Below are 24,347 nucleotides of genomic sequence, written 5' to 3' on the forward strand. Positions count from 1 at the left end.
AACTGCCCGTGTTCGGACAAAACGGTCCACCCACAGCTTTACATCAGACTGTAATAGCGACATGGAATTGTGGGACCCAACTAAGTGTGTCTTGAGTAGTGTTTTTGCAGGAGTAGGAACTGCTCCCACTTTATCACAACTTAACAAATTAGGATGCTGGCTTGCAGAGGAAGCAAATGCTACTAGTACTGCTTTGAACGCCCTGTTAACAGACGTAGATTCAGTTAGACATGCCACCTTGCAGAATGGGGCTGCGATCGATTTTTTTTTTTTTTTTTTTTTTTTTTTTTTTTTTTTTTTTTTTTTTTGCTATTGGCCCAAGGCCATGGCTGTCAGGATTTTGAGGGAATGTGTTGTATGAATCTGAGTGATCATTCTGAGTCAGCACATACGAGCATTGCAGATTGAAGGCGTTAACAAAACAACTGCAAGAAGACGATGGGAAAAACATATGGGGAATGTTTGATTGGTTGAGTATGCTTGCTGTAGGACCTTGGTTAAAACGCATCCTGATTCTAGGACTTATTATAGTTTTTGTATTTGTTGCAATACTAATGTGTGTGCCATGCTTATGGAATTGCATACAAAGAATGATTGACCGGAGTATGAAGCAAGTCATGACCCTGCAAGTTCATACCGCCTTAGCCTTTCAGTTAAAGGAAGGGGGAGATGTGGAGGGTCATGACAGGGTTCAACTGGTGGAAAGCTACAAGTAGCAAAGCGTATGGGAAAGGAGAAGCAAGGAGCGAGGTACAAGGAGTTACAAGTAGCAAAGCATGCTTCTGGAGGAGCTTGGAGTTGTTTCTGTGTGCTCATGAGGATGTTGCTAGCTTCTGTGCTCTCCTTCTCTAGGTTCCTGTGTGGCATCCCTCTGCGTGCTGTCCGAGAGCCTTCTGCATGCACTGTCACGTATCGGAGAGCAACAGCTTCCTGGGCTGGATTTCGATCAGAGCCATCAAGATGAAGCATGCACATCATCCTGCATGGTCAGCTCTCCAGGTGAGTCCAACTGACCAAAGTCTATTCTCTTTATGGGTTGGTGTCCCTGCCAGGATCCTTGAATACGTACCTGCCTGGGATAAGGGCTCATTGGATGCACAAGCAATTTGCAGAGCACGTGGACATGTAACGTTGTCCCTACGAGGCCTCAGAAGAAGGCTGAGAACCACCTAGGCAGGGCTGCCTCCTGCCCCCAGGAGCAACGGATGCTCCGGCTTGCCCAGGAGCAGAGTGCAAGAACCTTGCAAGAGGAGCGTGCCGCAGAGCTGGCCTTAACCCTAGATACCCCCCAGAGGTGGAGCAGCCCTGAGCAGTCCTCGCTGGCCCTTGACTTGCCAGTGACTGGAAGAGAACTGCAGGTGCAGTGCAGTGGGGTGACATTTGGCAGCCTTGAGACTGCAGTGCCAGGGACTGTGGCTGCGATGGGCACGAGCGCTTGCAGAGTGGCCTGAAGAAGGCAGAGAGCAAGGGGAGGCCCCTCTGGGTGAGCATGTGCCTCTGTAGGACCTTAGCAGCCCCCTGATGAGGTGTCGCAGCATGCATTGCAAGCAGCGGCCCCATGCCTCCCTTGGGCAGAGGTCAAGGACACAGGCAGCAGTGGGGAAAAGCAGGAGAGGACAAGGCAGTAAATTGGGGCCAGACGCTAAACCCGCAAAGGAGCAGGCAGATGCCACCACTGCCAATAATCACGCAGCCTCTGAGCAGGCCAAATACCATAACCCGCGGTCACCTCGGGCCCTCTTTAAAGTGCCCCTCAGGTGGGTGAAGAATTCAGACCTTTGGTGGCACCCATGCAAAGGGAACATATCCTCCCCCTCCACTGCCGCAAAGGCTGCCTGAGGACAGGATGCAAGCTCTCCACAGACAGGTTTATGAGGCAGCTGCTGGAGGGCCAAATATGACTGTGAAGAAGGCAAGGTCACAGAGCATTTGAGTTGCCTGCTGGAGAGCAGGCTCTTCTCTCTGCTCCTGAAACTTCTTCAGGGAACGTTGGGGCTACGTTGCTTCGAATGAAGAGCTTCTCCTTTGAGCTGCTCCCCAGCTCAGCTACAAAAGGCTGCTGAGGCACCATGAGCAATTCCTCTCCCTTGCTGAGAAGATGGTCCCCAGAAGCCCAGCTGAGTTGCCTTCCAACTCAGCAGGCACCTTTCCCCTGCCCTGGAGGGGAACCTAGTCAAGCCCTACCGATCAGCTGCCCAGCCTGAGCCCAGGGGAGGAAGAAACCCCAGGACACTGGGACTTAGTCTCACTTCCAAACAGGCCCCTTCCCAGCACCTCCGAGGGGTGAGAAGCTTGGCAAGGGAGCGTGATGTCTGCGGAGTGGGGCAAAGGGAGCTGCATGCAATTGTGAGAATGAGCCTCGGAGCAGTGCCCTCGTCATTTGCTTACGTAGCTTTCTTGGTCCTTTGTATCCAGAACGTCAGGTGAAATTCTCATAATCCTGTTAGCTCTGTGAAGCCTGCAGGGCTGCTGGCAGGAAACCTCCTCTTCTGTGTGCAGCGGATACCTGGAGTTTGCTCTGAAGTAGCCAGCTCCAGAAGATTACTGCTTTTGATTTGAGAGTATTTAAAACAGTATCCAGGGTTTCTTTAAGCTTCTTAGCAGGACTTTTTCTCCTTTTTGCATTTACAACCATTAGTAAGTTTTGAAGAACATGCTACAGTGGGGATGGGAAGGCCTTTGCTGACACTGACTCAAAAATATGCTTTCGGGGATCCGGGGGGAGAGCTCCAGTAGTGCCCAGTCCAAGGGGAAAGTGGGCGAGAAGGTGTGCTGACTAAGGGCTGCTGTTACACAAATTTTGGAGGAGGCTGCAGTAACTTAGATAAGTGTCTCTAACATAATTCCACTAGCCCTCAAAACATCCCAGGACTGGAAGAGTCTGAATTTGGGTTCAAGCCATCCTTGGCTGCAAGTACTGTTCTGTACCTCCTTCTGGTGTAATGTGAGCTTTTACCCGTAGGAGCTAAAGTCGAGGAAGCTGCATGAACCCTGGCCTTAGAGCAGTGGCTGCTGCCAGTGGTACCAGTAGAAACCCCAGTCAGCCACACAGGCAAATTCACTAGACAAAGTCCGTGTTTGAATTTTAAACAAACGCAGGTGTGACTTCTGGCAAAGGTCTGCTCTGCTTGCAGAAGTCATTGCTGCAGGGACAGCAGGATAGAATGGATGTATTTCAGGTGCACTGAGCCTCCTTTGGATGCTCTGTATTTTTGGTCTCCACGTGTGCATAGAGTCTGGGTCCTGGCTGCCCCGTCTAGATGACCGGATATCTCAAAATCCTGATTGCATGTTCAGCGTTCTGGGCTTCTCCAAGATGAGGTTTTTAGGTGGAGGGAGACACAGCTGAAGAATACAGGTTATATCTTAACCCTGTGTGTTCTGGTCTGAGTTTTGCCTTTCCTGCTCCTTGCTTGTCTAACAGCACAGGAGGCCTGGAGAATGCTGGGGAGACTTTCCCCTTGTCTTACCTTCTGGTGCCTGACTCTGCAGTGATTTTGGACTGCTGGAAGGAGAAATGGCCCTGCAAAATCCTGTGACAGTCTCAGTAGCATTGTGATGATTTGTTCTTACTGCACATTGCAGCTGCAAAGCAACTTGCTGTCTCTCTGTAACGTGTGTCTTAAAGAACACACAGCAGCAGATGTTTTGGGGGCTTTCTTGAAAAGTCATAACTTGTGCATATTTGGTCAGTTTTCACAGAGACACCTGAAGATACATCAGCTGATTGTAAGGGAGGCCTTCTGCCACACTTCGGGTGGTTGCTTCATAGCATGGATGCACTAGAAGTTCTCCCGTAATAAAAACGTAGGGTTTTGCCTCCCTCAAAAGATGGGGCATGTTGTCCCTTCTTCCAGTATGTCCAAAATGGCAGCACTTTTCTAGCTGGGCACCATGAGTATCACCCATCCTCCCTTAAAAATGAAATTGAGCTTAATGCAACGTTCTGTTCCATCAGGAATGGAAAAGTTCTACCAAGGTAGCTGGCTGGACAACTGAGAACATCCCTGAAAAGTGGGACTTAGTAGAAATGTTACAGTCTGTGGTATCCTTAGAAGTGCATATGCATACATGTAATATTGCAAGGCATCTTTTCAGATTTATGAATAATGAGCCATACAGCCCTGAGCATTTCTCTCAAAACAGAACACCCAAATCCAGGCACTCAAAATGTGATTTAAACTCAAAATATGAAAAGCAGACATCATTCCACCTAGTTTTAGGTATTAAACTTTCCCCTTCTTGCTTTTAATAATCAGTGGAGAAGAAATTCCCTCTGGATGTACTCATCTCTCTACTGACTAGAGAGTGAACCGCAGGTTACTGCGCTGCTAGCATAGCACATGAATGCAAGACGCATGAATCTGGGCAGAAAAGGATGGTCATGTATTTCTAGTCATTAACTGGATTGCAGTCAAAATTGGATTGTCATGTAATGCAACAACTGGAATCACGTGCGCTCCTGCTCTCTTATGCTTTGTGCTTCAGAGCAAGTAAGCCCTTCCTGTTTTAATCTTGGAGAAGAGTAGCCACACAGGGAAGGAGATGTTGTTAGAAAGTAAAGCAGAAAAGTACTACTTCTCAGCAACTGTCAGCCTTGCTGCTGTGCTGCAGGAATGCAAGATGTCATTTGTCCCGTCCCCTCCCCAGCTGCTGTTTATCGGTTGTGTGTTGAGATAAGAACATTTTAGCGGGCAGGAGTTCATATGCCTTCTGGAATACTTTGATGAGTCTCATCTTTTCAATAGTGTTTGAAAATCTGGTGACCTGAGGAATGTTATATACTGATAATTCAGCATTAATTTTCATGCTGTGACAGTAAGTGAAGATACTTTTCTTTATGTAAGTTGAAGGAATCCTGTACTTTCTGTTCTGTTTGTAGTAATGTTCCTGTTTGTTTGCCTTCAACAGTTTCTTGTACAAAAGCTACACTGGATTCTTGAAGAGAGACCTAAAAGACATTCAGCTCAGCACCACTCTTCTAGGACTTTGGAAAAGAATGAAAAATGGGGAAGTGGAATGAAGACGATCGATAGAAACCGGTATCATTCTGTATTGAAACAACCAAAGCGATGTTATCAGATTCAGTTGTTAATGTGTAGCTTCAGTAGTAAAAAAGGACTTGTAACATTTGTGCGTGTGTATTTTCACAGGACTGCTGAATGAAGGATGACTGTAGACAGATTGTAGCAGAACAGTCTCTCTCAGTACATGTGCTCCATTTCAGAAAGAAATCAGGGTTTTTCCTTAAAGTTAAACTTGAATTCTGAAAATTATTGAGCAAGCTTGTATTTGGATTCTTACAGTGTCCTGTGCTGCCCGTTTCCATGGCAGTGTGTATGTCTATGTATATTTTGGTATACTGTTCAGCTGCTATGTAACACCAAGTTAGGCAGTCCAGTCTTTCTGCATGGATTAAGATATTTCAAAAAAAAATGGCCACCAGTCATTTATCATGTGAAACATGTGTCTTGTAAACTTTTTTAAAACCAGGAAAGACTTTATTAAAGAAATGATGCTAGCTGAGTGCTTCTATGTGTTTGCCTGTTGCACTGGGGAAGAGGCAGCAGTGTGCCTAACAAGGCAACTCATCCAGAGCAAAAAGAACAAGCCAAGAAACACGTCCTCAGGCAACTCCTCCACCTCTCTATGTGACTACGTGATGGTGTGTGAATGTTGTGAGGGGCATGGCGATTTTGTGCCAATGTCTGCGTGGGCATGGTGTGTGTTTGGGAGGAGCGAGTGGAAGCAGAGAGGGGCAGTTCTCTTGAGGCTGCACTTGGCATGCCACTGCTACAGCGAGGGCTGAAGAGGGCTTCTCGGCAAGGCCTTGTTGGTGGGGGAGCCGTTTCAGAAGCTCTTGCATGCTGTGCCCATCTCTGCGTGCTGCAGAGTTGAGAGTTGTGTTCTCATTAGCGCCTCATGCCCCTTTGTGCGGTGGGCAGAGCGAGCGTGGGCTTTGTCCCTGCAGCATGGGGGCGGATGGATGGGGGAGCTGCTGCCCTTGGGCAGAAGTGTCCTGGCGCAGAGTCCCCACGGAGCCCTTTTTCTTCTGGCCAAGCTGAGCCTGCCCCTTGCTACTGTCTTTGGGCGAAGAGACAGAAAAAGGACAGTGGGAAGGGGCAATGTGGGGCCAGAGCACTAGTGTTGGGTGTGGTGGTGTTTTGGGGCACTTTGGGTTTTTTCAGCACTTTGGCAAGGCAGCAGCTTCTTCCCGCTTTGCTTTGCATGGCAGCTGAGTGCCTGCCTTCTTCCTTGTGGGGTGTCCTTGCATTACAAAGCCTTTGGGAGAGCAACTCTCGAGTGCTGGAGAGGACTGGAGAGGTGGGGCTGAGGTGGGAGCAGTGTCCGGGTTTGTGAGCGGGGCCTTGTGCCTGCGCGTGGCCCTCGTGCCATGCTTGTTGGCGTGCCAGTGGCGGGGTGGGTGCGTCTGGGGCCGGGGCGCTTGTCCCTCTTGCCGGGGAGATGGTGCCTGTTGCCGAGGCCATTGTCAGCGTTGCGCGGGGTGGCAGCGAGTTCCGTGTTCCGTGTTCTGGTCGGCGTGGAGGGAGGCTGCCCTGGCTGCAGGCTTGGTGTCCTGCTGGGCAGCCGGCGTGCTGGCGGGGGGCCCAGCACCGTCACCGGCCTGCGGTAGTGCGGGGGGCGCTGAGCTGTCTCTGGGCATTGGGGCAGAGGGAGCTGTGGGCATTTCCTCACGGCAACTTCTCTCCTCCTTTGCTTTGCTTTGCTTTGCTTTGCTTTGTGCGGCGGCCGAGCGCGGCGCTGAGCACCTCCCGAGGACATACCGGGCCCACGCGGCGCAGGCGAGCGCGCCAGCGTTGGCGTGTGGAGGGGGCCTGTGCTGTGGCACACGTAAGCAGCCATGTGGTGGGCCCCGGAGGGTTGGGGGTGATGGGGGGGGTGGGAGAGACCCGAGGACCCTTTTGGGTGGTCCTGCCTGGTGCCTTGGGCATCTCCATGGAGTGCCCCAGGGCAGCAAAAAGGGCATCCCCTGGGGCCGGGCACTTTGGGTGAGGGGGCTTGTTTCTTGGTGGGCTGGCACTGGCATCATCCACTGATGGCCTCGCTCCTCCTTCTCCTTTGTCCGGCGGCCGAGCATGGTGCTGAGCAGCTCCCGATGGCGTCAAGGAGCTCCCGACGGTGTCCCCGGGCCGTGCGTCTTGGCGGTGGAGGCGAGCGTGCCGGCGTCAGCTGCGGGCATTCCCACTGCTCAGGAGAAACAGGCGTCTTGTCACCTTGTTTCAAAGCAGGACACACTGTATTAAAGAAATGATGCTAGCTGAGTGCCTCTTTGTGTTTGCCTATTGCATTGGGGAAGAGGCAGCAGTGTGCCTAACAAGGCAACTCATCCAGAGCAAAAAGAACAAGCCAAGAAACACCTCCTCAGGCAACTCCTCCACCTCTCCTTTGGGAGTGGGTGCATGCAGTGGCTTCTGCCTGCACCAGTTCCTTTCCCAAGTCGGGCACTTGCTCGCACCTTTCTCTTGATGCTCTGCCAAAGGTGGGCTAGCCCCCACACAGGCACATGCTGCATTCCCTTTGGCAGCATGCTGGCAAAGCCAAAAGCAGCCATGGCTCTTCTGAAATCATTCCACCCATGTTTCACCTGAGACAACTGCTGGCTGCTTTGCCCACAGAAAACAGCCACAGCTGCTCTTTTTCCTACTCAGGAAATCACAGAGCATTTGCTGATGGCAAGGGCTGTGTTGGCACAGACCATTCTCCAGGTATGTCTTGCTCTTCTGCTTGGTACTAGCCCTCTGCTCTTGGCCACTGCCAAGTTTTTACCTCTTTCAGCAGCTCGTTCAGTCACTCATCAATGCTGCCTCTTGAGGATGGTCGCGTTGCTCCCAGAGGCAGGGAACAGATGCAGCAGTTCATGCAGCAGTGTCTGGGCTCTGCTTAGAACCTCTGCGAACCTTGCTGGAAGCTGTGGGGGCGTTGTGGGGACCCTCAGAGCAACTAGAAGGTGCTTGCTGCTGACAGGTAAGAAGAGCTAGGTAAGGACAGCTACAGCAGGCCTGAACTTCTCCTGGGAAGCTCTAGCCAGCTGTAGCTGCTGCTGCTGCTAAGGAGCTCTGTTGGTTGCCCTTGCTGAGGGCAAGAGAGGGAGGTGGGGCCTTTGTTCCAGCTGCCCCTTGATTTGGGTGGGTCAAGCACCCTGTTAGTCAGGGCTAGGGAGAGGCCTAGAGAAGTGCCAGGCCCAGAGCCCCAGCTCCCTGGGGCAGTGGGGCTGAGGCAGCAGTTTGTGTGGCAGCTGGGTGCAAAGAAGGGGCCCTTGTCTCTGACCACAGTAGCATACACTTTCTCAGCTATGGTTATGACACACTGCAGCGTGCGTTCGCCAGGAGCTGTTGGAGTTGCTGCCTCTGCCATGGGGGAGGCTTCCACCCACCCAGACAGACCTGCTGACAGTGGATGCAGCCCTGCAGGTCTTGGGCTGCAGGGAGTGCCTGGGGCCTCTCTGTGAGCCTGGGGCTGGCAGTCATCTTTTCTGCAGAAGGTGTGCTGTTGTTGACGAGTGCTGTTGCCAGGTCAAGGAGCTATGGGAGGAAGTAAGTAGGCTGTGTAGCATCTGAGAAGGTGAGCAAGGGATGGATAGGATCTTCTCAGAGACCCTACAGCTTCAAGAGTCTCTTCCCCCCGCCACAGCAGTGGAGGTGCATGTGGGCTCTGTGCCGTGGCAATGCCAAGTCATAACTCCATAGAAGATGAAGGCTGGGAGCTGGTCACTCCTCAAGTGAGGAGAAAGGCTCTTGCTCCTCCTGAAGACTTGCAGCTGCTGAACAGGTTCAGTGCCCTCCAAGCTGAGGAGGGGCTGGGCATGGCTTCAAGTGAAGCAACTGAGCCCATGGACCCTGTGCCATGCAGGAACCCCTGGAAGAAGTGGTGCGTGATTGTTGTGGGTGACTCCCTGCTGCAGGGCACAGAAGCACCCATCTGCCGACCTGACCTCTTGTCAGCAGAGGTTTGCTGCCTGCTGGGCACTCGAATCTGAGATGCCAAGCAAAGACTGCCGGGGCTTGTCCCCCACCCCTCCGACCGTTGCCCCCTGCTGCTCTTCCATGTGGGCACCAACAATACTGCCAAGGGCAACTAGGAAAGAGTGATGCTGCAAGTAAACAACTGGCTGTGCTGCTGGTGTTGGCAACAGGGTTTTGGTTCCTATGACCTTAGCACTGTGTTTGAAGATCGACTATGGATTGGGAGAGGTGGGATCCACCTCACCTAATGGGGCACACACTTCTTTGTCAACAGCCTGGCCAACCTGGTACGCAGGGCTTTAACTGGGAAAGATGGGGAAGGGGAGAATTGTAGAGACCGTGCAGTCAGCAAAACAGGGCTCAAGCAGGGATACTGCCAGCAATTGCAGGCAGCTAAGGCAGGACCTCCAAGACAAGACAATGGGGAATCCTCTTGCACCCCTCCTGGGAAATCAGCATGCTCAAACACCTCTCTGAAGTGCCTGTACCCAAATGCACGCAGCGTGGGCAATAAACAAGGAGAATGGGAGATCTGTGTGTGTGTGGTTGCAGGGCTACGATCTCATTGCAGTTACAGAGGCAGGGTGGGATAGCTTGCATGACTGGAATGCTGCCAGGGATGGCTACACGCCCTTTAGGAAGGACAGTCCAGGAAGGTGAGGGAGGGAGCGACCCTCTACCTCAGAGAGCGGCTGTGGAGCTCCACGGCGCGCACGAGAACCGCGCATGCGCAGGCACGGGAGGGGCGGGAGGCCCCCGCCGGCGGGCTCGCCCCTGCCCTTGCGCATGCGTGCAGTGCCTGCGTGCAGTACCGCGTTGTGAGCGAGAGAGGGCAGCAGTGAGCGTGGCGGCGCCGCTGCGCATGCGTTGGCCTGCAGGCGGCGCTACTGCGCCGTGACGAAGCGATGGTGCCGGTCAGCAAGGTGGCCGGATGCAGCCAGGCAAGCGAGGCTTCCTGCGGAGCTTGGGGCCTGGCTAGCAATGGCAGTGCCACGCTGGCCGGGCTACTGGTCTCTCTACGCCCCCTGCACGGGCTTCGGGGCCGCCCTGTGAGCGGCGGAGGGGGGGGGGGCGGGCAGCAGCGCGCATGCGCGAGCTGCCGGCTGCAGTGCTGGCGCGTGAGCAGGAGAGGGCAGCGGCGAGCACAGTCGGTTGCACTGCGCATGCGCTCGGTCGCCCGTCGTCGTGCCGGTGTCTGATCCGCGGGATTCCGCGGCGAACGTTGCGTCGCGCATGCGCAGTACAGCTGCCCGGCTGACGCAGCCACCGTGTGTCGTTGCTCCCTGCTGTGGTGGGACCGCGTAGTGCCGTCCCGGTTCCCTCAAGGCCGCTCCGCGGTGCTCCAGTTATTTTTTTCTCCCCAAAGGGACCGCAGGAAGCTACAATACAGCTTGCAGCTCTCCTGTATTGCAGTTGGGGAGTGTGGGTTCTGCGTAGCGCTGAGGCTGGTCTACAGGAAAGTCTCGGTGGACTCTGAAATCTGCTCTGCAGCTGTAGGGGCAGCGCAGAAATGGGAAAAATGAAAATCTGTTAGGACCACCCTCCAGGAGACCCAGGACTGAATACTGCCCTGCATGCCTGACGGCTGTATACAATTTACAGAACAACCTTTCAGTAGCTGTTTCAAAAAGCAGAGACACAGTGCTTTTGCTCATCGTTTTTGTATCTGTTTGAAATGCGCTTTCAGCTGGTTGACTCACAGGAATGCTTGAAACCCAAGGTGGATGTCATTTTATTTTATGTTAATTCTGACTGTTCTGAAAAATCGAGAGAGTCATCATTCATCCGGACTTCACAGTCATCTAAATCTCCCTTACTGTTTCATTTTGTATGAAAATACAGGCTTCAGCATGTATATAATGTTGAAGTTCATATTTAAAAAAAAAAACACCTAACCTGTGCAAAATACCAGTTTCACGCTCTGGGCAGGAGATCAGAAGCAAGATTGCATGTTCTGTGCCTGGCTTGGATAAGTCACCTTACATTTCAGTTTTGGTTACGAAGGCATGCATTGCTGATACGCTCACAGCAACCCCTTTTAATTTGACTAAATTCTGTCGTGTAACAAGCAGAATTTGGTTCTTGTGGAATGCTTTGCTAATGATGAGCTATAGTCTGAGCTACTGAACATCATATTTTACAAAATAGCGAGTTCTGACTATGCTTGTTCGCTACTGACCCCAAAAGAGACTGCTTGCACAGATTAAGATTGACAGCAAAATACTAAAATAGAAATGTGATTATTATGAAGTACAGCACCACAGGCAATCTAAGGAAGCCAAAGTCTATGGCAAAAAATAGTTTCAGTTATGCAAGACTTAAAAAAAAAAAAAAAAAAAAACATTTCATTTTGCCCTCTGGTTCAAGCCATTCCTTTAGAAAAATCTGTATCAGACTTTTAAAATAGTATGCTGTTTTTTTTTTCTTTTGGTATCTGAAAATACTGATGTTTATACAGAGTTCTAGCCTGAAATGAATTGCATAATATTACAAATTTCAAATCTAAAAATTGATTGAGAATCATATGTAAGCAGGGAAGGCAAATGTAACAGCAGCAAAGGAGAAACATCAAAGACCCTTGCCATTCATTAGTAAAACTCTTGAGATGTGTATATATGTGATTGCTCGTTCACATAATGACTGAAAATTACCTAGTGCTTTGCTCCATTTACCAGGAGTCTTCAAACTAGTATTTTATGAAGTCGAGGTAGGAAACATACCATTAATTTGAGATGTCTACATCTCAGCTACTCAGCTCCTATTCCCTTCACAGTGAATGGTGGTACGGTTAAAATTCAACTGCATTTAGAGCATGTTCCATCTGATCAAATGCTGGGGTCTAACTTTGGCTAGGATGAATGCTCCTCGTGTTTATGAGAGCTTGTAAGAGTCAAACCACACGAATGGCTGTTGCAAGCTGCTCCCTTAACCTGAATGACAATGAAGGAGACTCTGGGAGGGTGGAGTTGGCAGGCCATGATCCTTGAGAAAGGAGGATGCATGCCATTAGGCTGCTTAGGAGGGCTGCCTTCCAGCAGGCTCACGGAGAGGGACCTGGACCACAATAGTGCATCGTTGCAGAATCTTTCTGTATTCTTGTGTGCTGTGCATCAGGCCTAGGCCAAGATCTGAGCAGCACAAAATTGTGTTTTATCTGGTTTTACACCTTTTTTGCCTGATCTCTGAACATTTCACTCTGGAACCAAGGATCTGGTCCTTGCTTCATTAAAAAGCATCTACGTAATATGGAAGACAACGTTGATTTGTAATAAGCCTGCCAATAAATATCATTAGGCTAGCAACCTCTTTGGCACAGCAGGCTAAACTTACTGTCCCCCAAACCACTACCTACATTGCATCTGTACAGAGCAATTATCCAAAAATTAATTCTTCTTGAAAAGTAGCAAAACCAGATTATCACATTAATGCAAGACAACTCTTTAGGTCAGCAGTCTTAAATGTGGTTTATCATCACCACCACTTCCTGTTGCTTCTGCTGTTAAGAGAGGTGATCAGAGTTCATTTTTCAAAGTTTGGCAGGGAAATTATCTTCCAATTTCATCTCTAGAGCTTTGGTTTAGCACGGGCAGAAAATACATGCAGAAAAATCTCAAGTGCTTTTAGATTTGCTGATCACAAATGCAATACAAAAGCTAAGTTTGTCATTATAATAGTAACAAATCTGAGTCATTTAACACTGACATAGGCAAAATATTACTCAATAATTCCACTGACACATGTGGGTTTTGCTTCAGCTTTTTGTAATAGTCTCTGAATAACTCTGGAAAGTTTCCACATTCTTATTTTTCTCAGTTTTTAATCTCTATTTCCATAGACATATTCTTTGGAAGTGCTGAGACACCAAGTATGCAATTAGTAATTAGGTGTAGTCTTCAAGATTAATGGTTCTTACAAGCCAGGTCCAGAAAGTTTCCATCTTCCTTCTTTCAATTTTGATGATTAACCCAACTGCAGGAAGAGCATGCAAACTTTATACTAATGGTGGTATTTCTCCAGTGGGTTAAATAGGTGATAGAGAAAAATGGGGGACTAGAAGACCTGACGTTGTACTCCAATTCTGGAGTCTAATTGAAAGGTAATAACGTTAAAAAAAAAAAAAAAGGAAACTGCTGTGTTTAGCTTCTGTTGTTCAATCTGACTGGAACAGAGTAAGGAGAATTCCCGCAAGCACTTCATTTGGCACACGTAAGGGCACAGCACCTGTGGCAAAGGGGCAATAAGCAGCTGAACATAGTAACGTGTTGCAGCAACACCACTGCATCTGGCAGGACAGATGTCCATCACCCTGCACAGCCGTACCGGCACCTGATAGTACATTTTAATCCACTGCCGTAGCAGTACGCTGCCCTCTGCAATACTGCGTGGAGGCACCCCTACTAGCATTAAACACAGTCCGGTCCTGGGCAGCCCATGCTCACCAGGCCGTGCACAGGCTAACTGGACCTACTGAGAAGCCCAGTGAATTACCTCAAAGAGAAACCTGTGCTGAACAGAGACTGCTTCTATTTCCATATTATCTCAATTGCACTTGCTCATCTCATTGTTTAATGACGTCCTCGTAAGCCCCTTTGGGATTTTTTGACAGCCGCTTAGAGACTTCTGTGCTCTAATATGCTTACTGGTCTTCTTCCTTGGGCATTATAAATGAGCTAGAAACCACTTTGCTATGGCAAACTGTTTTCTTCATCAACAAAATTCACTCCATTTCTTTGCCAGGAGGAGATTTATTCCAGTTAGGCTCTTTATAGAAGTTACATATTTGTTTTCATACAGAAAATAAATACATGGTTCTGTTTTCGCATTTGATAATTCCACGGAGACACAAACAAAAATAAACTCCAGTTACAGCGGCTTCAATATGAATTTGTTACAAATCAAAGATCATAAATGCTTTCTTCCTATGGTCATCGCACATCCAGTTTTAGGAATCAAGTAGACTGTGGATATTCCGGAAACAGAAGAAAACTCTCCTTGAGGCAAGTACAGCATTCCTGGGGACATTCGTTTGAGTAACATGGTAATTAGCACCACAGATAAGAGTACTGCTTGTCCATAATCTGGCCCGTGGGTGCTGCGATGTGTGAGGCTTCCAGTCCGATGGCAGAGGTTTGGGTAGCATCTGTTCTTAATCATTCCCTGGGCAAGGTCACAACGATCTTTTTGACTTGCACTTAAGATGTATTAGTTTCAAGGAGTGTTACTGTCTCCAGAATTGGGGGGAGGGGGCAAGAGGTGACCCTTAACCGGTACTTTGTAGCCTAAAGGTGAAAATTTATATGCGTGCTGCCTTTTGAAATAAAACATTAGAAAAATGTTAAAAATGAAAGTTTGTCACCACAAGGTGATCACAGCATTACTCTCACAGCAGTTGCTGATGCATCATTTCCCACATCATCTTCCTACAGAAGTAAAGCACATGATTCTGAAAGGAAAAAGATGCCATTAAATTTGAAGTCATAGTAGAGAGGCAGAAATATGCTTAAACTTCCCATTGCTAATTCCTTCATGTGACAAAGTTCACTTTAAGAACAGCCAACGCCTTTGGATGCTGCATGGGTTTATCCTCGCCTCGCCTAGAAGAGTGCAAGACATGACAACCCAACAAAACCACGCTTACTTCATTTACCAACAGCTTACAAGCCCTTTAAGAAAAGCTCGCTGCAGACAGCAGGATGCTATGGGATATTCACTACAAGTGAAGTAAGGCATTTGGGGGGGTAAAACCCCAAGTATTAACTTCACATACACAGTGATAGGCTCTGAGCTAATGGCTGTTGGTCAGTAATGAGACCCAACAATTCCAACAGAGATGTCCATGAAAGCTTAAGCTGCTTCCTCAGCAGAGGTGAAAACAAGCAAAGCAAATGTTATTAGAGAAGGAACAGAAAAAGCAAGCAAGCAGCCTCATTATGCTCTTCCATAAAATCATGGTGTGCCTTCAGCCCACATACTAGGTGCACTTCTGGAAAGCAAATACATCAAAGGCTATTGGGCTAGCGCCTCTGGCTGAGGAACTTCCCAGGCCACAGGTTGCTGGAAGAATACTCTGGGGAAAAAAATCATTGTATACAGCCCTGTTCTCACACTCCTTCCCAAGTATCTGCTGTTAACTGCTGTCTGAGAGAGTAATGGGCTGAAACAACATCAGATTTGACCCAGTGGGTCCTCTGCTGTTCATCTGTAAAGCTGTTGGACTGATGCTCTTCACTACTTCTGTGTCAGTGGCAAAGACATCTATAGATGCCTGCTTAGACAACAGTTACAATGGTAAAAATGTCAGTCTGTGCGCACCAAAGAGCTGTGCCCGTTATGTTTGAAATGTATGTTATGCAAGCTGATGCATCTGGAAAAGTTTGCTAACACTAATGAGCTGAAATAATATGAAAGCTGTTGAAGAGTGGGGTGTCGTGAGGAGTTAAAAAGCTCTTGGAAGAATGCAGCGCCTCCCATGGACATCACATTTCCCCTTACAGTCAGGTTGGTATTTCGAAACACTTCCATGACATCTTTCCCTCTAGTCAAAAGCCCGGCTTTATTCATTGCTACCAACATTTGTACCTTGTGTGAGAGGGCTACGGCATATTTGACAGCTTGACAGCGAAGCTTTGGCTGGGAATACACTGGGAAGTCAGGAGCATGCAGACATCCAAGACCCCACATGGAGGGGACAATGTGTGGCTACATAACTAACTGATATCGCAATTCACCTGCAGCTTGCAGAAAGGGAATGAGAAATATTTCTGTTTTGTATCCAAGAGAAAAGCCCCTACCTCGGGGCTCTAGTGACATTGGGAGAACTGTCGAGGGCACCCCAGCTTGCTGCTAGCAACTGCCCAAGGAGCCCCGGGGCCTTCCCCAGGCACCCAGCTGGGTCAGGGAGGCAATAGCTGGTGCTGCAGGAAGGGGAACTGGGAAAGAGCCCCAGAAAGGAGTTGACCCACATGTGCAGGAAGGAAAAGCCTTGATGGGCCTGGAGCAGGGTATGTGGGCCTGCTGCTGTGCCCATCGCCCTGCTCTGAGCCTCCCCGAGAGCATGTGGGAGCTGGGACTAGGTCCTGCAGAAGCTGGTGGCGGGACAGGGAGATCTGTGTCACCAGGGTCCCTGGGATGGTTGGGAAAAGGGGAGTATGTTCAGTGCTGGTGGGAATCATGTGTGTGCTCATGGAAGGGTGATTGAGAGGAGAGATCTGTTTGCACAGCAAAATGCTGCTGTTGTGGTTTGGTTTGGTTTGGTTTGGTTTGGTTTGGTCTGTCCTGAGAGCAGCCCGGAGCGAGGGCTGGGTGCAGGGCTGTGTGCCCGAGGAAGGGCTGCAGGACAGGGGAAATGAAGCTCTGTTTTATTTTCTTTCTAGCACATCCTGCACTGCAGAGTCATGAGCAGATGGTCAGTGAGAAGGCCTGGACCTGCAGCAGCCCCACCTCACCGCCAAAGACCCAGCGGATGGGGAAGAGCAGCCTCCTCTCCAGTGCCTCTGCCCAGGGAAGAAGCTTGCCTAGCCCTGCCTGGCTGATGTGTACAGCAGGAGCAAGGAGGTGGGTGAAACACCAGACATGGAGCAGCCCTGGAGCCTGCTTCATAGTTCTCAGTGTTCCCCAAATCCCTTGGCTTGCTGTTCTGCACCCCCAGAGCCCTCCATGTGCCATTCACAGCACCCCCGGAGTCTCCGTGTACCTTTCCAGTGCTCCCCAAGGCCCTCCGCGAGCCTTTCGTTTCCCCCCAGGACCCTCTGTGGACCTCTAGACCCTCTGCGTACCCTTGGGTGTGCCCCAGGGCTCTCCATGGGCCTTTTGGTGGCTTCGGGGGCTCGCAATGCACCTTTTGGTGCACTCCACGGGGCCACCATGTAACTTTTTTTGTTGCTCAGGGATCTCTGTGTGCCTTTTGGTGCTATTGAGGGCCCTCCATTTGCCTTTTTGGGGTGTCCTAGTGGCCTTGTGTGCTTTTTGTTGCCCCCCCCCCCCCAGGGCCTTCCATTTGCCTTTCAGTGCACTCAAGCCCTCTGGGCATCTTTTGGTTGCCAGCTTTTCCATGTTGAAGAGGAAGGGGGCTATTTTATTTCCAGCTATGCTTTGGAGGGGCCAGACCAATCCAATTTGTACAATGGTTCGCTTAATCTAGTAAGTCCTTCCAGCCCCGTTTTGTGCCATGTATGGTGATCCTGCTAACTTACTTGGCTGGCTGACCAGCAAGAAGAAATTGCTTTGCTGGTGGGGGTCTGTCCTTAGGTGACTAGTTAACCATAACTCTTCTGAATTTAAAATCGGACATTTGGGTTTCCCAGCCAGCCATGTAAGTTTGTACCTGCTTTTTTAAAGCCTGATTATTGATTCTGTGATAACCAAAATGCAGCTGGTGGCTGTAATGCTGACATCTGATTGCTGTATGTTTGCACCAATTTTTCTTTCTCTCTAATTCTTCCTAAAAGTCCGCACAGTAAAGGAGTGCTGTTTTATCATGACAACCAAGAGGATCATACTGACACATAATATAAATATCTAGCGCATCTAAGCTTATCCCGGCTCCTATGTCTTCTGGGCTTTAATTTTGCCAGCATTTTGCTTTTTTAGTTTTTGATGGGAAGCCCGCTGTTGCAGTCCAGTTGCATTTTAGTCTTCTCTTTGAGATTGCTGGAGAGCACATAGGGCACCAGGTGGCAGCAGAGCTGTTCCTGCTGAGGTTGTGTGTTCATGCACAAGTTCCTGTTTGTCATTTCTTTGTTCTTAACAGAAGTTGGGAAGTCCTGGGAATTGTGTATGTCCTGAAACTTGTGCATATCTCAAAATATCATGCTGAACACATTTGGGGCCTAATGGGAAGGGAGGATGGGAAAACCTAAAGAAGCCTCTCTTCCACAGTAGTTTCTCCTTAAAATTGTGAATTGTTGCTATTGAAAGAGGTTGCCAACAGAAAAATAAAAGTGCATATGTTAAAAGAGAGAGCTCTGGAGGAGAGAGGGTTCACAGAGCAATCTGGTGACTCAGGGCACTTCCTTTGCTTGCTCAGTGAGTCTTTGGGCTTCATGGTGTGTGCACAGTAAGACTAGCTAAAATCTGAAATAATAAATATCCTCTAGATAAACTCTCCTGTTTTGCCCACCTTCGTATCTCAAGTGTATTAAGGATTTTCTCAATTAATAATATTCATAACAGAAACTGAATACAGCAGTGCTATACTGACGACTGATTTATCTTGAGCTGCCTTTGCTGAAAGCGAGGGTGGTGATTGCTTTGAAAGTAGAAGTTGAATGAAGAACATCAGATAAAAATAGAAGCAAGCTGATCCTAGTGCTAATGTAACAGATGAAGCATTTGGTGTTTCTAATCATTTAGACTCTCATATGCAATTTCCCCTTTCTCCTCAGTGTCTGAGTAAGGAAGAAGTAAAATCAATAACTGTTGCTTTTTAGACTCATGGAATAGAGATCAGTGACCTCTAGAGGTCACCTGTGCTGTCAGCCTGCCCAACAGCAGGACTAGGCAGACCAAATCCATCTGTGTCAGAGGCTGCCTATCCTATTCTCAAAAACCTCCGGGGATGGAGGTTCTAGTTTTCCTCTGGGCAATCTGTTGCAGTGCTTTACAGCTTTACTATTAGGCTAGATGTTAAGAAAAATTGTGCAACTTTTGGTGTGATCTAAACCCTTGACTGATTGCCTTCATTCCTATGGTCATAGTTGATGTGCTTCCTGTTTGCTGTTGCTTATTTCCGTATATGAAAAGAGGTATGGTGTCTTTTCTTGCTGGGTGCAAATTGTCAGAAGTAACCCCCTTTTTGTGCAAGGTGCTCTTTTGAATTCAGCTTGATAGTTATTTTGTGGAACTGGCTTTACTCTCGTACATGCTCTGCAAATTCTCTTTCCATCACATTCTTGTTACAGGGCTAGAGAGCAAGTTGATTCCCTCCCCTCCCCACTCCCCTTATTTACTGCCTTTGGGGATCCTTTTAGCCCCATTACTTTGCAGAGCTGCAGAATGCTAATTTGTATAGAGAAGAAAGTAAAAGGTGGAAGTGTGATCTTATTCTTACATTTTTTAAGTGCATTCGAGGATACACTTGCTGAACAGGGATTTGCTTGCTGAACCTTTCTTTGCTGCAAGGTTGCTCCTTTCTGTGTCTATGGATTGAGTAGTAGGGTTTATGCTGTGAGAGCCTGTTGGTTCAGCTGTCCAAATGTTATCAGCTGTACTCCTTTTGGGAGATCTGTGAAAGTCCTGAAGGAACCCTGATAACTGATTAAGTAGAAATTTTCTTCTGCTGAAGAAGGCTTTGATGAGAAGCAGTAGGGAAGAAGGGTGTGGGGAGGAGGGTTAGGGGATGAGTGTCACAGCACTATTTTAAGTATAAGAACTTTAATTTGTCTCTTTTGAGAATACTGCCTCTGAACTGAAATTCCAAGATTAAAGGCTTATTTCCACAAAATACAACACTACAATTCATTGGCAACCACTGCACAGCACACATCCCCATTTATGGTCCTCTGTTTCTTCTCCCTAACACGTGTGTTCCCAAAATAGCAAAACCTGTCCGATTCTGTTCCATGCCCCTGGAATGACAAATGTTTAGACTTATCCGTTTTCTCATCCTTTGGCCTTCCAGAGCTATTCCACATTTACCTGTTTGTAATCTGAATCTTTGAGACTCAGTTTAGTCTTTCTGTTTAAACCATAAAACATCGGTGATCAACAATCTGGACTGAAATGCTGAACAAAATATCTGTCATAGTAAAACTGTCCCACCCTTCAGAACACTAATGAGACTATACATGTTTAATTTATTTCTCAGGTCGCAGACAGATTTCCACCTCATTTCTCTCCCAGTTACAAGCATAGCTTGCAAAAGGCAAATAGGAGATTTTTATTCCGTAAGAAGCTCAGCAAAATATATCTGATACTGTAACTTCCTGGTCGCTTTTGTACGGTCAAATGCTGCCCTGTTCAAAGCATAGACTTCTGTTTCTTTTTGACATTATGTACAAACACAGAGATGATTGTCTGTGTACCTGAACTTCTTACGAGGTTTAACAGTAATTCCTTTAAGATGTTCTTCTCTACATATACACTCTGTCTTTGTACAAATGACTTAATTATAGCAGGTTTTGACATCTCTATTGATTGGATAACATCTAAGGAGATAGAAGAATGCTAAACTTGTCAGACAGCTTTTAAAAGCTTGAGATATCACCACTAAAAAATAACAGAGGGCTGCTCTTGCTTCCTTGAATAGCTCTGTCACGGGCCATGACATGAGTGATAAGTCTGCCTTTTTTGGCTCTCTTACTTTCAGATAAGTCTTTTCAGGTTTCAGGAAATGGTTTTCAAAGATTTCTTCTTTGTAGGAGATGAGCCCACTGGGACATGATGGGGAGTTGCAGGTTGTGGTGACATCTTGGTGTGCTCACAGTGCATAGTTTGGTAACTGTCACTCTGCAAGGTCCTTGCATGTGAGCAGTCATCTTGGAGGCGGTGGAAATGCTCACATAGCTTGAAACATGCTTAGGTACCATATCAGGGCCTGCAGCTGGTCTCCTATGATCCAGCCAAAGTAACCCATTTCCTTAGTCAGCAGTAGTTTAAGGTTGGAGTACTACATATAACCCCCAAAGCTATCATCGAGCATTAGTGGTGGTCATTCTCTGTTTTGCTTTCAGTAGAGAGCTGAGGGTTGGAAAGGGCCTGATGCCAATCTTTCTCTTTTTTTCTTTTAGTCAGCTTCTTATTGATCATCAGGTTTGGGGCATAATAATGTACAGTGGTCTCCATGTCTGTCTTCATGTGATGGAGGAGACGTGGGAACTGAAATGTTGAAACTCAGTATGATCAGTAAATGCATTTAAGATTGCAACTATATACTTTAAACTTAACCAATGTTGTTTGCTGAGCAAAATCCTCAGGACTGGTAATGTATCCTCAGTTGTCAGGATGAGCCTGAAACTCTGCAAAGGTATGTGCAATCTGTCTCCTCCACTGATACTGTACAGTAACAAACCATGTGAGACCCTTGCTAGCAAAATCTACTCCCAAGTTCAAACACGTGTACTTCTGTTTCATAGAACAGAATGACAAAGTTGTCTTTTTAAACTTGTGATGATACATCTCCTAAATATTCAGGATTTTAATGACTCGGATAAGGAGAAAATAACCCAAGGGCTGCAACTATAGTGAGATGGAATTAATCTGTTTGTTAGACACTGTAGCATAACTTGAAGAAGCTTGAGAGTAACTTGTGGAGAGAAGCTCCAAAGAACAACATTCTCACGTTCACTTACTAATTTTCTGGAAGTTTATTAAAAGAGCTTTCCAAAACATCTCCAGAGAGAGTGGTCTTTTTGTAATCCAGTAGCTGCTTAGCTTTATTTTATTAAGGTTGAGTGACCACTTGCCAATACTAGGGATTAACAAAAGGCAAACGTAGGAGGAACATGCAAAATAAAACAACAGACTTTCGAGATGGTCTTTGTCCATGGTTGTCTACAGTCCTTGGAGAAGCTAAAAGTATCTCTGTCATTTGTCTATGGATCACTAATTTTGTTCCCTTGTAGGCTTGTCGTTCACTGTAACATGTGGTCACTTTGCAACTGCTTGTAACTGGAGTGAGTAACATTGCTGTTTCTTTCTGCCTGATCCTTTTGGTCTGGAGCTTGACTGTAGGGAGGGGAAGCATTTTTTGTTTCAAAGTTGGTCAAAGCTCTTGCTGTCTAGGTCTCCCTAAGTGAGACCCACAGTCCATGGTTAGCTAGACCGCAAGCTTTATCACCCAGATCTGTGAGGATGACTGGATCGTTGCTGCACCAAGGAGAAAGGCATAGACTAAGTGGCATTTGCTAAATAGACAAATTTTTGTATTTCTGTTGGATAATGTTGGGGAGTAGTGCTTTAATTACAGGCAGTGTGTATTCTGACAGTCAAATGGAAAAAATGAGCAATGTGTAGCCCAGAGTGTCTGGGAGACGGAAGGGGTTCTGTTATTTCTAGAGTGATAAATGAACACAGATTTCTGTTCGGTTTTCCTTAGAAAAATGTGAGATACCTATAAAGCAGACACTTTGTGCCAGGGATCTTATATTCTCTAAGAGTACTTGGCCACTTCTGTTGCAGTGTGAGCAGAAAACTTAAGCTCTTCTGCAATGATTTCAGTATTAATCTTCTGCATACCTCAGAAGTTGGCGTGCCAAGTTTAATAAGGCTCAGCTTTCCAGGTATCCATTGTAATACATTTTTTCCCCCACAAACTTCTGATTTCTGAAACATTATTAAAAGTGGTCTGCCAGTATTTTTGCAGGCCTTGGAGTAGATTTCAAGTTTAATGAGTAGGAAATAGCATCTGGCAACAATACCCTTAAGAGAAACCAACTGAGAAACACCCAGTCCATAGGGAGAGGAAGCTGACAAAAGGAACTCTTTTTTTGTGTGACTACCCCTTCAATATTGAAGGCTAGACATTTAATAAGACAAAACTGTGGGCACTAGATGACTTGCTTTTACTTGCTGTTAATAGCAAGAAAGATGAGAAAGGTCTGTTCTCCTCCAGCACTCTTCTAGAAGGAAATCAGCGGTGGACTGAGTTCACTGATAGCAGGGCCAAATCAGCTTCTTCCTTTTATAAACAATTTACTGTTTGTGGATGGCAGGGGGACAGTGAGCAAGGCTGTGAGGACTGCTTTGCTTTGATGCAGAAGCACCAGACCCTCTGCAGGTCTATGAAGGTGGTGCTGTGTCAACCAACGACACTAAGCTCTTAACCAAAAGATTATGGCAGCCACAGCAGTCCTAAAACGTGTAATGAGAGTGCGTCCATGGCATTCAAAGGCTGGATGATTCTGAATGGAAAATCAATTTCCAACCTTAGATAATACGGTATTTTGGAGACCACTGAGTTCTTGTGTCATTTCAGTTTACCCCACAAAGGAAAAACCAAAAATGCAGCGCTTCTGTATTTAATAGCAACTTTTTTGTTTTATCATCAGGCGTATGGATAATACCTCTTGAACATATTTTTAAAAAATCAAGTCTGTCTGCTAGCTGCCAGAAGGAATGCATGGATTCACACGCATTCATGGTTTGGCAATTGAAATGATTTGCTGATAAAATCTGTTGACAATACAGTGGTTGATTTTATTTGGGGTGCTTTATTTATTTTAAAATCTGTCCAGCTGACATATTATGGTTATCATGTCTCTTAATTCCATTGTTGCGATCTAAAGTCCTTGAAGTTCTGTTTGCATTTTGATAAGCCATAGCCCTGGGAATAGCAATTTACAGACTGCAAGGACTGTCGTTTTTTATTGGTTATAAACAGCTATCCAGCAAGCAAAGAGGCTGGCCGTACCTGTTTAATCAAGCATGCCGTTCAGTTAGGTTAAGGGGCGACAACCAACATTATGGTTTCCGTAGATGAAAGATAATTTACATGGCATTGAGGCTTTCTTTACAGTTTCCTGAACTCCAATGGATGTTAACTTCAGAAGTGAAAACCTCTCTGACTTCCATAAGTGATTTAAACCTTTGTTTGTAAAGTTCTGTTTTTCACAAATGAGAATAGGCAGTAGATTTCAGGCAGAATATTAAAAAACACAAATCTTTGAATTGTACTTGTACCAAGTATGCAGCGCAGCTGACTTGTGCTTCAGTAACTGGAAGCAGGTAAGTCCATGATCTTCTGTCAGGGCAGTAACTGGGAAGATCCTCCGAGAGGCCAGGTCCTGCTGGACATGGCATATCTCTTCTTGAATAATACCATAATCAGCAGTCCTGGCCAATGTTCAGATGGTGCCCGGAAGCAAGGCATTTCTAGTCATTTAATGATGCTGCTCCTTCTTATGGATTGTAAAGTTTCCATTTTCTCCTCAAGTTTGTTATGTTATCCATATCTTACTGTGCTGCTGCTGTTTGTCTCATCCTCAAGTTGAATGTTTTTTTCCTCATGAGTGTCTCTCCAGGATGGTGAGTTTTATTCCCTTTTCTGGGCTTCCTGATTTCTTGTTGTAGCTTTTTTGAGATACAAGGAACAAAAGCAAACTTACTATTCAAGATTTTGCCTGTACTTGTCACCGGCTTTTTCAATTGTTTCCCTGCCTGCCCCCTTTTTCCTTGCCAGACAAGTGCCACTGAACAGGCTTCTTTCTGTTTTGCAAAGTGCTCTGTAGAATGAGTCTTACGTGAAATTATAACATACGTGTGAAAAAGTGATGTTGAATTAAATAGTAGCACACGTCAAAAAACGAAAGAGCTGATTCTGATACAGGCTATAATGTCATCTGTGTTCTCCCTGATGAAGAACTATATTGTCAGCAGTGTTGTTTTGTTTTCTTTTGAAGCATGTCTCTGTCTCCTGTGATGTTCTTG

Source organism: Apteryx mantelli, chromosome 3 (assembly GCF_036417845.1).
Source record: "Apteryx mantelli isolate bAptMan1 chromosome 3, bAptMan1.hap1, whole genome shotgun sequence".
Classification (NCBI taxonomy): Eukaryota; Metazoa; Chordata; class Aves; order Apterygiformes; family Apterygidae; genus Apteryx; species Apteryx mantelli.